Source organism: Dromiciops gliroides, chromosome 2 (assembly GCF_019393635.1).
Source record: "Dromiciops gliroides isolate mDroGli1 chromosome 2, mDroGli1.pri, whole genome shotgun sequence".
Classification (NCBI taxonomy): Eukaryota; Metazoa; Chordata; class Mammalia; order Microbiotheria; family Microbiotheriidae; genus Dromiciops; species Dromiciops gliroides.
The window spans coordinates 364665790-364683202 of NC_057862.1; positions in this window are offsets into that span (position 1 = coordinate 364665790).

Consider the following 17413-nt stretch of genomic DNA (forward strand, 5'->3'; position numbering starts at 1 on the left):
GGAAGACAACAGAAAATGAGATTCCAGTACTGGAGGAGAACATTGTGTATGCATGTGTACTTTTGTAACAAGGGGCAATTTGTTCTTCCTGATGTTTTTACCTGCCCACTTGATTAGCTACGCTTTCAAGTGCTTTAACTTGTGTCAGTAGCTATCTATGGCTATCTGGAAAGGACAATGCTGGAGTCTAAAAGACTGCTGCTCATTGAGGGCAAATACCACATCTTACTTAACCTTGTATCTCACTCAGCACTAAGCACAATATTCAGAACATAAGAGCAAGACCTTAAAGTGTAGCAAAACATAAGGAACACTGGATATGAAATCAGAAGACCTATGTTTGTATGCTAGGTCTTCATCATACTAAAATGCCACCTTCCTCTTCTATGAAATGAGGTTGGACTAGGAAGTATCTAAGATTCTGTAAAGGCTAAAATTCTAGCTATACTGTCCAAAATATCTCATGAGTGGTCGCCAACAAACTACAAGCTTCAGCAGGAGTTAGACTTTTAAGCATTTATTAAGGAGAATAAGAATTTGATGAAGAGAAAGAGAAAGGCCCAGATTCATCTATCTATTAAAGGGAGAGAGCATTCCTAGCTCCACTCTCCGCCAGAGTCCACATGAAAAGAGAGCGAGTCAGAGTGCCAGCCTCCTCCTTCTTCCTCCCACAAGCAAACGTCACTTCCTGATGCCAAAGAAAAGACACATGGTCTTGCCCTCAGAGACGTTCACCTCATGGTGGAGCTTTTCGACAGTAAGTCTCCAGCAGGTGGTGTCATTCCAATCGTTACAATTCCTTACAGCTCTAAAATACTATGACCTTATTCAGTGATGAACTGTTATCTTCAACCATAGGAGGACCATACTGGGCCTCAGTTTCCACATGTGTAAAATGAAAGTAGTGGACTAAATCAGGAATCTACAAACTACCCAAGGGCCGAATCCAGCCAGCCATCTATTTATATAAAACCCATCAACTAATTTTTTTTCATTTTTAAGCACAATAAAGCTTTATTTAAAAATGTAAAAACTATCCTTAGCTCACTAACATACATACACAAGTAATGGACCTTATTTGATCTGTAGGCCATAGTTTGCTGATCTCTGGACTAAAAAGTCTCTGAGATCTCTTCCAGCTCTAGACCTATGACCTTATGTGTAGTTGCAAATCTTATAGGGAAAGACTGAGAAATCAGGACTTCCTTGATGAGAGAGATGTAAGACGAGGGTTCCATCTTGATGTTTGCTCTATTCTAGCAAACTGTGCCATTTAAGTGGGAGCTGTTTCTCTTCAGGAAAGTCTCAGGAAGCTGCCACATCACTCCTCTGCCACCTCTCAGCTCTTGCTCAGCCCAAACCTTCCTGCTCTTATTGGGTATTGAATCTGGTCCAAGGAAAATGTTTGGGTGGGGCACAAAGGTAAAGTTTTCTTTCCCCTGTGCCTCCATCATATGCCATGGAATCATCAAGGGAAAATGAGGCTATGAGTTTGTGACTAACCATGCTTGCCACTGTACTTGATACTAGACAAGAGAATTTTGTTCTAAAGAGATAAGGACAGTACCTGTGATTTAATGGATATAGGGAACTCTCAGATGAGGAAACTTTTCACCAATGCAGGTCAATAACTTCTCTGTAAGCTATGGTCTCTGAGAGTTACCTTGGGGTATTGAGGGGTTAGGTGACTTGCCCAGGGTCACAGAGTTACTATGTGTTAGAGACTGGATTTGAATAAAGGTGTCCCTGGCTCTGAGGCCAGTGGTCTGTCCATTGTGCCACAACTCATTGTCCTATAATAGGTTATTATCTCCCTCACAGGGGATAACTTCTAGAGTCTCCTGCTGAGCAAGAAGAGGTCCTTTGAGCTGGTGGCTAAATGAATTTAATAGAAAACAAACACACACACACACACACACACACACACACACATACCCTTCCAAAAAAAAATATAAGACTTGCTCACAGTTGCCTCAGGGCCCAGGCCATGACTCTCATATCAGTGGAGAGTGTTATTATAGAGAGTACCAGACCTAGAAGCAGGAGATAGGAGTCCAAATTTGGTGGATTAATAATTGATAATAATAATAGCTAACGTTTATGTATTGCTTACTAGTCACCGGACACTATGTTAAGTGCTTTACAATGATCATTTCTTTTGAGCTTCACAATTACCCTGGGAAGTAGGTGCTATTATTACCCCCATTTTACAAATTGGGAAACTGAGGCAAACAGCAGTTAAGTGACTTTTCCAGGGTCACACAACTAGTACGTGTCTGAGGCTAGATTTGAACTCAGGTGTTCCTGACTCCAGGCCCAGTCAGCTATCCACTGTGTCACCAACTGCTGGCTGCTACTTAATAGCTTTATCACCATAGGCAAATCACTTGATTTCATCAATTCTCAGTTTCCTTATAAAGTGGGAGTAATGATACTTATACTTATACCACCAACCTCCCAGAGTGGTCTTGAGGGAAGAGTATTTTATTAAGCACAGTCCTTATCCTGACTCCCACTTTCATTGACCAGTCAGGTCACTAGAATGCTATATAGATCTTCCCTATGGCTTAAGACCCACCATCAGAGTGCTTCCCTCCCTATCCTCCTACGTAATCATTAGTTGATATCAATTACTTAGGCAGACAATTAGTTTTCAGAAATCAAGGGCATTGTTGCTACAAAATATCACACACACACACACATATCCTCAAAAGTCTGTGACACTTTCTACTATTGGTACATACCAAGGGAGAGTTGGCTCAAGCTTAGAAAGCACATGTGGAAAAGGAATAACTCCCAGCTTCTAATTGCTGGTACTTCTTTCCTCCCCTTTCTGTGGTACCCATGGAGATCCCTTTAAACATAGTGTAGTTTTTCTGTAAAACTCATCTGTGGAGCCTTGAATCTGTTTTTCTTTGGTACATCCAATCTGTTCTGGGCTTTATGAGAAATGATTATTTCTCTCTTATATTTAATAACTAGTTGTTGTATTATGACTAAATTATTCCCCTTTTCTACTTCCTCATCCAGAAACCAACCAGTGTGAGAAATCTTTCTTAAAGATTTAGCCAGGCCAAGATCTAATAAAACAGTAAAAGAAATTCTAAGTTTAGACTAATGGATGCATTCCTGTTTTTTGTATTTGTTCAGACAAGTCTGGGAAAATATGGATCCTCCCCTTTGCCAGACAGGTGATATGGAAATTGATGTTTCCTTGGCCAAGACATGGGGTGATCCAAGTCATGTGCCCCAAAGACCCTCATTTTAATATAGCCCACCTCCCTTTATAATATGCATTCTCTTATTACTTATTTAGCAGAGTTGATTTTCACCTTCAGGTGCACCCCTTTTTCAAAAGACTTTATAGATACCAAAAGGTCGACAGGTTCAGTCTCTTTGGCTACTGAGGGGCCAATGAGCCTGTTTTTGTTGACTGCTTTCTAGACAGTGTCAATAAAACTGATTTTAAGTTACCCAGAAACTTGGTCTCTCGGAACTTTAAAAAAAAAACATCACAGCTTATGCATATACTAGGACCAGAAGCTGCTGTTCTGGGGACAATGTTGGGATCCTAATGGCTGAGGCTAAATAATTCTCTTCTCCCACATGCCCATCCTCCCCTTTCTCAGTGATTTTTCCTTTTCAGGGATTTGGTTGGAATGTTCTCCCTTGGTTTGCTACTTGTTGTAAATCTCTTGGGTTCTGACTTAGCTACTAATTTTATACAAGCTTCATAGCGTGTGACCAAGTCTCTCATACAATCAGAACATACTTACTGTCAATATCACTCCAGTTTACCCAATGCCTTTCAAGAAATTTTTGGACTTAGCTTTATTTTTGTTGTTGTTGAGTTGTTTCAGTTGTGTCTGACCTATTTGGTCATAACCCTATTTGGGGTTTTCTTGACAAATATACCAGAGTGGTTTGCCATTTCTTTCTCCAGCTTACTTTACAGATAGAGAAACTGAGGCAAACAGGGTTCAGTGACTAGCTCAGTCACTGAGCTAGTTACACAGTTAGTATCTGAGGTCACATTTGAATTCAGGTCTTCCTGACTCCAGGACCAATGCTCTATCCACCAACTCTCCCTTGGTATGTACCAATGGGAGAAAGTGTCACAGACTTTTGAGGGTGTGAGTATGTTGTGATATTTTGTAGTAACAATACCCTTGATTTCTGAAAATTTAGTGACAAAAGTTGGGAAGGAATACCTGAAATAATCTGGTGTAGTGAGTAGTACTGGACCAAGAAGATATGTGTTCAAATCCCACCTCAAATACTTACCAGCTTTGTGGCCCTAGGCAAGTAGCTTAACCTCTCTGAGATTCACTTTCCTCCTCTATAAAATGGACATAATAGTACTAGCACCTCACAGGTTGTATAGTACTTTGCAGACTAAAAGCTACTATATAAATTTCAGTCATTACTATTATTCCATAGAGAGCCAACATTCCTTCAATCTCTTGTGAAAAGATGAAAAATGTTTTTTCGAAGTTGATCACTAGCCAGGCTTCCTGATGTAACTTTCTAAAGATGCCAAGGTATTTCTAAGACATCTGTCTTTGGCACTCACTCATACAAGACTTAGACCTTGGATTGGTTTCCTTCAGGGTCCTTTAATTAGAATCCCTACTAAGAGAGATCAGGCCTATTTAGCTCCATTAGCATCCCTGCTGTTAAAGGGGAAATTGACAAATGGTATAACGCTCAATAGTAAGATTTCTTGTAGCTTTATTATTTTACTCACTGCCTGTTTCCCCGACAATAGCAATGAGCTTGCTTAGGTACAAAAAGGAGAGAGGAGAATCTATGAGGCTGCTTCTAATCAGCAGGGGGAAAGCGGGGCAGCAGAGAGAAGAACTCAGGAAGAAGAAAGGGTGACAGAAGTCAGAGGAGAGTAGATGGGCCAATCCCTGGAGCCTAAGGAAAAGAATTGGGATGATTTGGGAATCAGCCCAGGATAGAGAAGAACCCACAGTTTATCATGACAAGAAGCTCTGCACCCCCATGCTTTAAGAGAGCTGCTCACCCTTCATTTCTACAGTGACAGTGCCCTCTGCTGATTTCCATCCACAGTGAAGAGTCAGAGTAAGTGCTCATCTCCACATGCTTCTGGGAAATAGGGAAGTCCTCCCTGGTGACCCATACTGGATGGTCCTAAAACTTCTTCTGGAGAAAATGTCTCTATAAATGGCACATATCTTTCACTTTGGGTGGCAAGAGAAGTAGTCTATGGGACACTCCTGTAGATCTGATGAAGAGAAGAAAGAAAGAAGGGTATTTGAGTTAGAGGGTATCATTTGCCAATTATATATATGTATACATCTCCTTGCCTTCCAGAAGAGAACTTGCTAGCCTTCTCCTGGCTCTTTTTCAATAGGCAGATCTAAGGCCATTTCTTGGCCAAACACTTCCTTGGGTTGCTTTGGGGTTTGAGGCAATAGAATTCTAGACAGACGGTTCATTGCTTAAAAGCTTAACCGTTGTCCAAACATAAGTTGGCAATCCAGCAGCATGAGAAATGTTTTTCCCCATGATCTCAGCTAATGAGAGATGTAATAAAGTGTAACTAAATTTGACAGATGAAACATGCTCTCTGTGTTCAGAGTACATTTCACTGCCTGAAAAAAAAAACCAATAGATTGAATTCAATTCAATCGAATCAACATTTATTAAGCACCTACTATATATCTCCAGTGCTCACTAGAAGCCCTACAGAAACATAAAAGCAAGAAAGTCCTTGGCCTCTTTGATGAATTTACAATTTAAAGGGGAGAGCAAAGGGACGAGGCATGTGTACAAATAATTATAAGTCAGAATGTGATCATTGCATAAGAAAGGTCAAAGAGAAATGAGAATATGGAAGGGAGATGATTGGGCTCATTTCTAGCTGAAGGGCCATGTAAAATAATAATGTAATAGGCATGGCTGAAGAAAAAAATTGCTTGGATTTCATTTCTTATGATGCTTAGGGCCCAGAGAACATCAATCATGGGGATAGATTTTCTGCTATATTTCCCCATAAGAAATTCTTGGACTACATTTCCCAGAAGGCTGTGTGCCTGGATTATTGTCATTGCTATTACTTATACCTCACATTGAAGTGCTTTTATCCCAACCCTATGAGGTAAACAGTTAGTAAAAAGTACATAGGTTTTGGGGCAGCTAGGTGGTGCAGTGGATAGAGCACTGGCCCTGGATTCAGGAGGACCTGAGTTCAAATCAGGCCTGAGACACTTAACACTTACTAGCTGTGTGACCCTGGGCAAGTCACTTAACCCCAATTGCCTCACCAAAACAAAACAAAAAAAAGTATATAGGTTTTGGCTGTTGGACATAAGTAGGGCAAAGACCAACAGCTTCATAAATCCCTACCTTTCCATGTTACCACTATGGTAACATATATAGACTATGGGACTCCATGACAATGCTTACTGATAATTTTATAATGTGTAACTGGAAGTGATTTTCTGGGGTCGCAAATTCTTTACATGGGTGAGTAGAATACAGCAATATTGGTTGAAGTAGGGTAAGGGTGTCAGGCTTCAAGAGCTCCATCCAGCCCTTTTCAGTTTTGCTCCTTAGTTGATTTGCATGGCAAGCAGGTGATTCATGGGTGTTATAGAATATATAAATAATATGATACTTTTTCAAGAATCCAACCCCAAGAGAAGGGGTATATCCCCCCAGGGTATCCACTGGCCAAGGAGATAGGGAAACATATGTCCAAATGAAGTATATACTGTCCTTGAGATAGATAAATGATACATGTAAGAGAATGGAGTAGGACAAGTCACAATAGCTGGGTAAACAACAGATGTCTCTTGACACAGCCCACCACCTCTTCCATGAATCGGCTGGAGGGACTTGATCTGTACATGCTCACATCTCTCTCTCTCTCTCTCTCTCTCTCTCTCTCTCTCTCTCTCTCTCTCTCTCTCTCTCTCTCTCTCTCTCTTTTGGTGGGACAATGAGGGTTAAGTGACTTGTCCAGGGTCGCACAGCTAGTAAGTGTCAAGTGTCTGAGGCCGGATTTGAACTTAGGTCCTCCTGAATCCAGGGCTGGTGTTTTATCCACTGCACCACCTAGATGCCCCTATGCCCACATCACTTAACATGGAAAAGGTTCCCTTCCTATCCTGCATTTTCTACTACATGAGCAGGAGTGTGCTCCTTTAACTGGCTGCTTAGCCAGAAGAGGTGACATCTTTAAGGCTAGAGAGATTAGAACAGTCTGTCTCTTTTCCTTCATGCTTTTTCCTGTTCCTTCCAGAGGATAAAGATTGCAGTTCATCCATGGCATAGCACATGAACGAATCCAGGAGAAGGGATCCCCTCCCTCCCCCATCTCTCTCACTATGGCTCCAAGAAATAGGTCTGAGGTTTTTGTTTTGTGTTATTTGACCTTCTTAGTATCAGGTGCAGGTGGTGATCCCCACCAAACCATGCTTTGAGCCATGACAACATTGAGCCAGAATTCCAAATGGGATGTTGCAGGCAGCCACAGAGAAGAAGCCGAGGTTCCTAGGATTCTATAGCCCAAGAAGGTAGGGGGATGGCATTAGACTTGAAACTGGAACTGTGTACTCTATAGGAACTGAACTGCTAACTAATCTCTTTCTCTTTCCCAGAGATTTAGATAGTGTAAAAGGGGAGGAGGATTAGGCCCCACCTGTCAGGGAGTAAGTTTGCATATTTGTGATTATATTTTGGGGTAAATATTCCTGGTTCAAATTCACATAGTAGATATAAAATAACAGATAGAATAGCTATAGATATATTAGATATTATTTATTAAATATAGCTATGATGCATCTGTATAATATATCATAATATAAATATAAACATTTACCTCATAAACAAATTAGAGAGATAAGGATGAAGGTACTTTTCAGATCTATGGATAGAAGAGTTCATGACCAACTATAGGATAGCAGAAGATAAAAGAGGCAATTTTGACTATATGATATTAAAAAGGGTTTGCGGGGTGGCTAGGTGGCGCAGTGGATAAAGCACCAGCCCTGGATTCAGGAGTTCCTGAGTTCAAATCCTACCTCAGACACTTGACACTTACTAGCTGTGTGACCCTGGGCAAGTCACTTAACCCCATTGCCCCGTTTAAAAAAAAAAAAAGGGTTTGCACAGTGAAATCCAAAGCAGCTCAGATTAGAAGGGACATAATGGAAAGAGAACTGGCCTTTTAGGATGATCTGGGTTAAAATCCCACCTTGGACACTTACCGGTTATGTAAACCTGGGTACCTCACTTAAACTCTCAGTGCCCCAGGCAATTCTCTAAGAATAAAAGTTGCATATTAGTAGTTGATCTTCTTGGTAGAGGTAGTATGCTCATTGGTAGTACCTTGAACCAATAAAAGTACAGATCCATTTTAAAAAAAAAAACTTTAAAAGTCACTGTGTATTAAGACAAAGAAATCAGAGGGGCAGGTCTCATAGATGCTAAAATATTATAGTGGAACTTTTTGTAGTAGCTAAGAACAAGAAGCAAAGTGATTGTCCATCAATTGGTAAATGGTTGATCAAATTGTGGTTATGCTGGGAGAAATAATGATGAATTCAGAGAAACTTGTGAAGACTTGAATTAACTGATAGAGTGAAATGAATAGAACCAGGTAAACAATTAACACCAAGACCAAACTGATGTAAAGGAAAACAATACTGAAATACTTCAGAACTCTGATCAATATGGAATATTATTGTGCTAAAAGAAATGACAAGCAGAATGATTTCAGAAAGTCCTGGAAAGACTTGTATGAACTGATGTATAGTGATATGAATAGAACCAGGAGAACATTGTGCACAGTGACAGCAATATTGTTTGATGAAGAATTGTAAATGACTTAACTATTCTCAGCAATACGATGATCCAAGACAATTCCAAGGGACTAATGATGAAGCATACTATCCATCTCCAAAGATAGATTGAATACACTGAAGCATGCTATTTTTTTCATTTTTTTCTTCAGGTTTTCTTATACAAAATGACTAATATTGTAATGTTTTGCATAATTGCACATATAACCTATATCTGATTGCTTACCACCTCAGGGAGGGGGGAGAAGAGGGAGGGAAGGAGGGATAAAATTTGGAAATCAAAACTTTAAATAAAAATATTTATTATTTTTTAAAAGAACTCTGATCAATGCATTGAGCTATCTTGAATTTAAAGGCCTGCCTATGAAGCATGTCTCCCTCCTCTAAGTGCTAAATGAAGTATACATTTTTCAGACAGTGTCAGTTCAAAATCCTGACTCTGAGGCCAGCTCTCTTTACACATTGCCATTCTGATTCTTACTATGTTTAGAGCATCATAGGTTGAATTGGCCTATGAGGTACATATTTATATGTTTTACTAGACTGTACTTATATTTTACAAGGGAAAATTCTGTTGGAGGAATTTTAAAATGGCAATAATACAAGAAAGAGAGGGTATGTATATATATATAAAATATATATAATAACATATATAATATGTATTCTTAACATATAATGAAACCCCCTTGTCCTATATACCTATTGGTGTTTTTTCTTTAAATCAAGTATTCTCTTCTTGTAAGGAAATCCATGAACTGAAGAGGGAAGAAATATTAAAGAAAATTATTTGGGGGGAGTTCAATGGGAAAAAAACCACAATGTTGTCATAGGACATGACATGTCATGTCCATACTAGATAGACAAAATGGAGAAATAAATACATTTAAGAAGCACATTACAATCAGAAATGGAGGTATGATATAGAGTTCATAGAATCGTAAATCTTGTGTTGAAAGAGACTCAATGACCATTCATTCCAACCTCCTCGTTTTATAAATGATGAAACTGAGGTCCAAGTAGGTTAAAGGATTTATACAAGGTCACATAGGTAGTAGAGGCAAGATGTGAATCACAGATCTTTCACTTTAGAATCAGTGCTCATCCCACTTTGTACCACCATACCTTCTGGTAGTAGCAATTGGGGAATTTAACTAACTAGATTTTTGCCAGCTCCTTTAGAAGGCTTCTTCTAGTTCTCTCATTGTTAGTAACCCTTCATCACCAAATATTTATTTTGCATATATATATATATATATATATATATATATATATATAGTGTTCTCTTCCACAACAATATTCTGGTCATGAGTCACACCCCACCAAGTTTTTTTTATTTTGAATTGGCCACCTTCTGATCCATCTTGTTATGAACCATACTTTGTGCATTTGTATATGGAAGCACAACCTTCGGCTGGATATCATATTGGATCTCCTACGAATTTCTAATTCTTTCTACAGATACTTTTCCTACAATGTTTTACTTCCTACTCCCTATAAAACCTGGTTTGGAAAATATGTGGTAATTCTTTTCTTTACCTTCTCTTTTCAGGCTAATGCCCACTTGATCAGATTCACAAGACTCTGGACAAATATCAGCCCCCATTAAGAGCACTCCATTCCTGACCAAGGGTTCATATATTTTAAATGGTTGTCCAAAACTCCAATTCCCATTGCCAGATAACTATCTTATTAATTTGCTATTCCCTTCCCAAATACACCTTTCTCTCTCCTAGAGCTTTTATCTTTAATCAGCAATAACAGTGGTGAATATACCACCTCTGCCCCCTAAGGTCTTCAGTTTCTTGCTCAGGGCTTCATAGTTGCTATCAATTCTTTCCAGCTTTCTTATGGGGTACTATTTGTTCCTAATGTGAATTCCAGGAGTAGGTAAGGGTCATCAGGTTTAATATGTTTTGGAAGCATCTCTATTATATCCCAGACACATGCCCTAAAAATACAGCAGTTCTCAATATTTTTTGTCAGGTCATCAAATAGCTGCCTTCCTTACCAACAACCAATATTTATATTTTTCTTTCACTGTCCATCACTAAATGCCATCTTCTGTGCAGGATGACACTTGTGACTCCATATCATCAGTTCTTTGAGAACAAGAAGTTCCTTCTTCTTCAGAGAGTTCAGTTCCCTTCTCCATAGAAAGAAATTCTTACACAGTGGTGATAGACTTGGATCCTCTCAGCAGTGTGATGATCCGAAACAACTTCAAAGAACTCATGAGAGAAAATGTTCTCAACATCCAGAAAAAAAGAACTGTGCATTATGAATGCAGATTGAACCATACTGTTTCTACTTTGGGGCTGTTTTTTTCCCTTCTTTTTTGAGGTTTTTCCCTTGTGCTCTGATTCTTCTTTCACAAGATGACTAATTTAGAAATATGTTTAATGTGATTGTACATATATAACCTATGTAAGATTGCTTTCCATCCTGGGGAGGAGGGAGGAAAGGGAGGGTGGGAGAAAAATTTGGAACATAAAACTCCTATGAAAACAAATGGTGAAAACTATCCTTACATGTAACTGGAAAATAACAAGATACGTTTATTTTTAAAAAGAAAATCATACTTATTCATAGTTCCAGATGTTTAGTGGTTCTTTTTACCCTTTCCTTCTTGTTACATTCTTCTACCTTTCATTCTAACATAGGTTAAGATTCCCTTTTTCCTTTTTAGAATCTTTCTCTTCTGAGCATTCTCTTTGTTGAACTATTTCCATTTTTTTCAAAGGTCATTTGATTCTTTCTGACAACCTAGGGAGGAGAAAGGTATTCTTCCAATACTTTAATCACTTCATTCAATCAGGCAGGCAGTCAACAAGCATTTATTGCCAACTACATGGCAGACCCTGTTAGGCAATTGGGGGTGCAAATTCAAAAATGAAATAGTCCTCCTTCCTTCAAGAAATTTATGTTCTATTTGGAGGCTACAATATGTTCCAAAATGAATAAATACAGAATTCATATATAATAAATAAAATAAATTGGGACATACTAAAAACCAGGGGCATCAGGAAAGGCTTCTTAAAGGAAGTAGCTCTTGAGCTATATCTTGAAGTAAGGAAAAAGTCAAGGGAAAAGGAATTCTAGGCATGAGAGATGGCCTGTAAAAAGGTATAGAGGTTATAAGGTCAAAACAGATACATGATTTAGACATAAGAGGTGATACCATAGGTAAATTAGGAGAGAAAGGAATAGTGTACCTATCAGATCTTTGGAAAGGAGAACAGTTTTTGAACAAACAAGAGATAGAGTATATTATAAAATGCAAAATGGATGATTTTGATTATATTAAATTAAAAAATTTTTGTACAAACAGAAGCAATGCATCCAAAATTGGGAGGCAGAAAACTGGGAAACAATTTTTGAGGCCAGTGCTTCTGATAAAGGCTTCATCTCTAAAATATATAGGGAATTAAATCAAATTTATAAGAATCCAAGTCATTCCCCAATTGAGAAATGGTCAAAGGATATGAATAGGCAGTTTTCTGATGAAGAAACCAAAGCTATCTATTCCCATATGAAAAAATGCTCTAAATCTCTAATGATTAGAGAGATGCAAATTAAAACAACTCTGAGGTACCACCTGATACCTATCAGATTGGCTAAAATGACAAAAAAAGGAAGATAATAAATGTTGGAGAGGCTGTGGGAAAATTGGAACACTAATGCATTGTTGGTGGAGCTGTGAGCTGATCCAACCATTCTGGAGAGCAATTTGGAATTATGCCCAAAGGGCAATAAAGCTGTGCATACCCTTTGACCCAGCAATCCCACTTTTAGGTCTTTTGCCCAAAGAAATCATGGAAGGGGGAAAGGGACCCACATGTACAAAAATATTTATAGCTGCCCTTTACGTGGTAGCAAGGAATTGGAAGTTGAGGGGGTGCCCATCAATTGGGGAATGGCTGGACAAGTTGTGGTATATGAATACAATGGAATACTATTGTGCTGTAAGAAATGATGAGCAGGAAGAGTTCAGAGAAACCTGGAGGGTCTTACGTGAGCTGATGATGAGTGAGATGAGCAGAACCAGAAGAACATTGTACACAGTATCATCAACATTGAGTGTTGACCTACTGTGATGGACTATATTCTTCTCACCAATGCAATGGTACAGAAGAGTTCCAGGGAACTCATGATAGAAGAGGATCTCCAAATCCAAGAAAAAAAAAGAAAGAAAGAACTGTGGAGTATAGATGCTGATTGAACCATATTATTTCTTTTGTTTTGGGTGCTGTTGTTTTTTTTTTTTTCTATTTTGAGGTTTTGCATCACTGCTCTGATTTTTTCTCTTGTAACAGGATTAATGCAGAAATAGGATTAATGTTATTATGTGTATATATATATGTGTGTGTATATATCTATATCTATATCTATATGTATAGAGATATATAGATATAACCTATATCAGATTACCTGCTGTCTAGGGGAGGGGGGAGGGAGGGGAGGGAGGGAGAAAAATCTGAAATTGTAAAGCTTGTATAAACAAAAGTTGAGAACTATCTTTACATGTAACGGAAAAAATAAAATACCTTATACATTAAAAAAAAAGGTATAGAGGTGGGAAATAGAATATCCTAATGGAAACAAATACTACCCTTAACTGTACTCTGTTCAAATAGAGCAAGTAGAAATCAGATTAGTAGCAAGACTTTATTTACATCTAAGTAACCCCCTTTTCGCTTATCCTTCTTCTAATTTACTTTAGATACCATCTTAAGATCTGATTGGCCATAGAGCCTTTTTCCCTCAAAAATTTCTGGATCATGGTCTATCACAGGAGACAGAATAGTTCAACTGAAAGAGCACTGAACTTAGAGTCATAGGGCTTGAGTTTAAATCTATGCCTTACTACTTGTGACTTTATTCAAATCACTTAGGGTCCCTGAGCCTCAGTTTCTTCATCTGTAAAATGCAGGGGGGGGGATAGACTAAATGGTCTATAAGATCTTTTCAATATCTATATTATGGCCCTATGATCCCTTTCAAATCTAAAAATATGATATCATGACCCAGTATATTAGCTATTTGTCCCAGATTTGTGTCATCTAAAGACTGAGTAAATATGCCATTTATAGCTTCAACCAGGTCACTGATAAAAGTATTATTCAGCACAGGACCAAAGTATGCCATCAAAGAGATGTATGACCGAGTTGGTCACATAGTGAGAGCAAGAGATAACTAACTGAGAGAAAGACCACATATACTACTGGTTTCTATGCAATATCGAACAATCTAGAGAAAGTTTCATCATGTGCCAGCCTTGATAGGTTGGACCTACATCACTGAAGGGCATAGCCACCACAGAATCATGAATTGAAGAACAGGACCAAGGACAGTTCCATGGTATAATCCATTAAAGGCTCCTAAGTAACATAAGCCCATTAATACCTACTTTGTGGGTTTGGTCATTCAACATTCAATCATGTCAATAATATTTTTCAGATCTACTAGTTTTTCTTTAGTAATGCTATCAAAAAAGAAGGTGCAGTTAGTTTGTTATGGCCAATTATTGATGAAGCCATGTTCACAAACCACTCCTTTAGCGATACATTTTTGAATTTTGTTAGGAATTAAATTTAAGCTTATCTGTTAATAATGTGAAAATGTCATCTTATTTCCATTTATGAAAAAGAGGACATTATCCCTTCTCTAATTCTATACTATGTGGAAATTTATTTTGCTTTGGGGACCCTACCTTTGGGCGGAGATTAGAAAGCCTTAGGCCCTCAAGGTTTTTTCTGTGTGGGAGGGGCTGGTGCCCCTCCCCCTCTACTTCAGCTGAGCCAAAAAAAGCCCCATGAGTTTTACAGGATGCCTGGTCAGACAGCTGGGGGAAAATCCCCAGCTCCCTCCACCCTGGGAGAATCTATCCCATAGATCCCAAGCTCATTCAGGCTGGGCTCTGGCGTAGCCCATGCAGAGGTCCCAGGCATGCAGCTGGGGACATGGGCCCCTGGGTGTGGTTGAGCCTCCCCAGCCACAGCCCTAGTGAGGGCAGCCCATTAGTTTGGCATGTGTGTGTGTGGGGGGGGGGGCACAAAGAGTGCCGAGGTTTGAGTGGAGAGAAGGAAGATATATATGCTGGGGAGTTAAACAGTAAAGGGGTGGACTGACGGAGCAGACAGACAGAACAGGAGATGGTACAGGAGGTTGGAGAAAGCGAGGAAGGGCTACGATACAGAGAAGGGAGAGACGCTGGGGGTGAGAGTACAGTAGTGAGAGAGAAGTTAGAGGGAAGCAGGGGATTATTCAGCAACTGAGCAGTGAAAGCACAGGGAAGCTGGAGTGAAGGAGAAAAAAAGCTAAGAAAGAGAAAGCTGGAGCATACCCAAAGGCAAGAGGCAGCAAGGCCCTTATTTTATTAAAAGGAGACAGGTTGTACAATTTGCATTTCTTAACCCTTATCGTTTACATTGATTTTTATAAATAAATTCTGCTTTGATTATTTAGGGAAGAGGCTTCTTAATCTTTTGCTTAACAATTTGGGAGCAGTGTGGAGAAATTTTTAAATGGCCCATACTATGATAATAGCAGTCCGATAGCCAGTTAGTCAAAAATCCCCAGATTAGGGGCAGCTGGGTGGCACAGTGGATAGAGCACCGGCCCTGGAGTCAGGAATACCTGAATTTGAATCAGGCCTCAGACACTTGACACTTACTAGCTGTGTGACCCTGGGCAAGTCACTTAACCCCAATTGCCTCACTTTAAAAAACAAATCCCCAGATTAGTCCTCCAGTCAGATTAGTCCCCCCACATTAGGCAAGTAGTTAGTTTAAAATATTTTCACAACTACCACTGCCTCATAAAATGGACCGTAATTTTTCAAAGACCGTCAACTGTGGATCAGCCATCATATTGGCAAGTTCACTCAGTATTCTGGGATTTAATTTTCCCAGGCCAAAAGACTTGGAATCATTGCAGTCAACTAGATGATCTCTTACAATCTTTTCATTAGTCTTGGTTTTCAGCATCCTGTTAATCACTTTTATTTATCCTTCCTAGTCTAGAGGTCACCTCAACTTATAGAAGCTCATAATTTAGAGAGATCACACAATGTAGAGTTGGAAAGTGCCTTAGAGCACTTGGAAATTTCTACTTAGTACTAAAATGAGAACTCCTCTCTACATTGGTTTGAACCCATCCTCAGAGAGCCCAGTCATGGAAAAGCAGTTTAAAAAAACTTGTCTCTTAAGGAGACAGGTAAACTAATATGCTAGTTATGGAGCTGAGAATTGGTCCAACTATTCTTGACAATAATTTGAAATTATGAAAGAAAAACCTATTAAACTGTTCATGCGTTTTGACCCCCACAACCATATAACTGTGCATAAATCCCAAGGAGGTCAAAGACAGAAAGGTCTTCTACATAACAAAATATTCATAGCAGCACTTCTTATGGTGGCAAAAAAAGGAAACTAGGTAGGTATCATTTCAGAGAATGAATGAACAAATTGTAGCATGTAAATATAATGGAATAGTTTTGCAGTAGAACATTATGACTATAAGGAAGTCAGAGAAATATGAAAAAAGTAATGTGTATGAACTGATGGCAGAGCAAGGAAAGTAGAACCAAAAAAAAATTACATGCAATGAATACAATATGATAAAAATCAACACTAGTAGGTATTTGAATTCAGATTAAATGGAATAATCTGTCTTGATTCCAAAGGAGAGATTGTAAAATACATCCTTTCTTTCTGTAGAGAGATGGGAGAACTGTAGAGATGAAATTATGAATTCACTATCAGTCAATAAACATTTATCAAGTGCTCACTATGAGCCAAGTCCTATGCTAGTTATACAAAGAAAAGTTTTTTTAAAGTCTCTGCTCTCAAAAAACTCACAGTTTAATGGGGTAAGCGAACGTGAAGAAAAAAACTGGGCACATACAAGCTATATAGAGAATTGATGGTAGCTAATGTTAGAAAGGAAGTTGTTAGTAGCTGAGGGAAAGGGAGGAGGGTAAAAAAGAGCTTCATAAGGAAGGTGGGATTTGAACTGAAACTTGAAATAAGTCAGAGAAATTATGAGGAAGAGATGAGGAGAGAGGGAGAGACAGACAGACAGACAGAGACAGAGCATTCCAGGCATGGATACAGAAACATGCAAAGGTACAGAAACAGGAAATGGCTCCTCATATGCAAAGAACAGACTGGTCCTTTGGATGTCCAGTAGACATCTTAAACTCAATATGTCTAAAATAGAACTCATTATCTCCCCCCACCCCGCCTCAAACCCTGCCCCCTCTTACCTTTCCTATTACAATAGAGGGCAACACCCTCCTCCCCAGCCCTCAGGCTTGCAACTTAGGGATCATCCTGGATTCCTCACTATCCCTCACCTTCCATATTCAATCTATTGCCAAAGCCCATCAATTTCACCTTTGCAATATCTCTTGAATATGCCTCCCCTTGTCTCCTTATGACACTGTCACCACTCTGGTGTAGGCTCTAATCACCTCAGTCTTGGACTACTGCAATAGCCTAATGGTGGATCTGCCTGCCTCAAGTCTCTCCCCATTCCTATCCATCCTCCTTTTAGCCACTAAAGTAATTTTCCTAAAA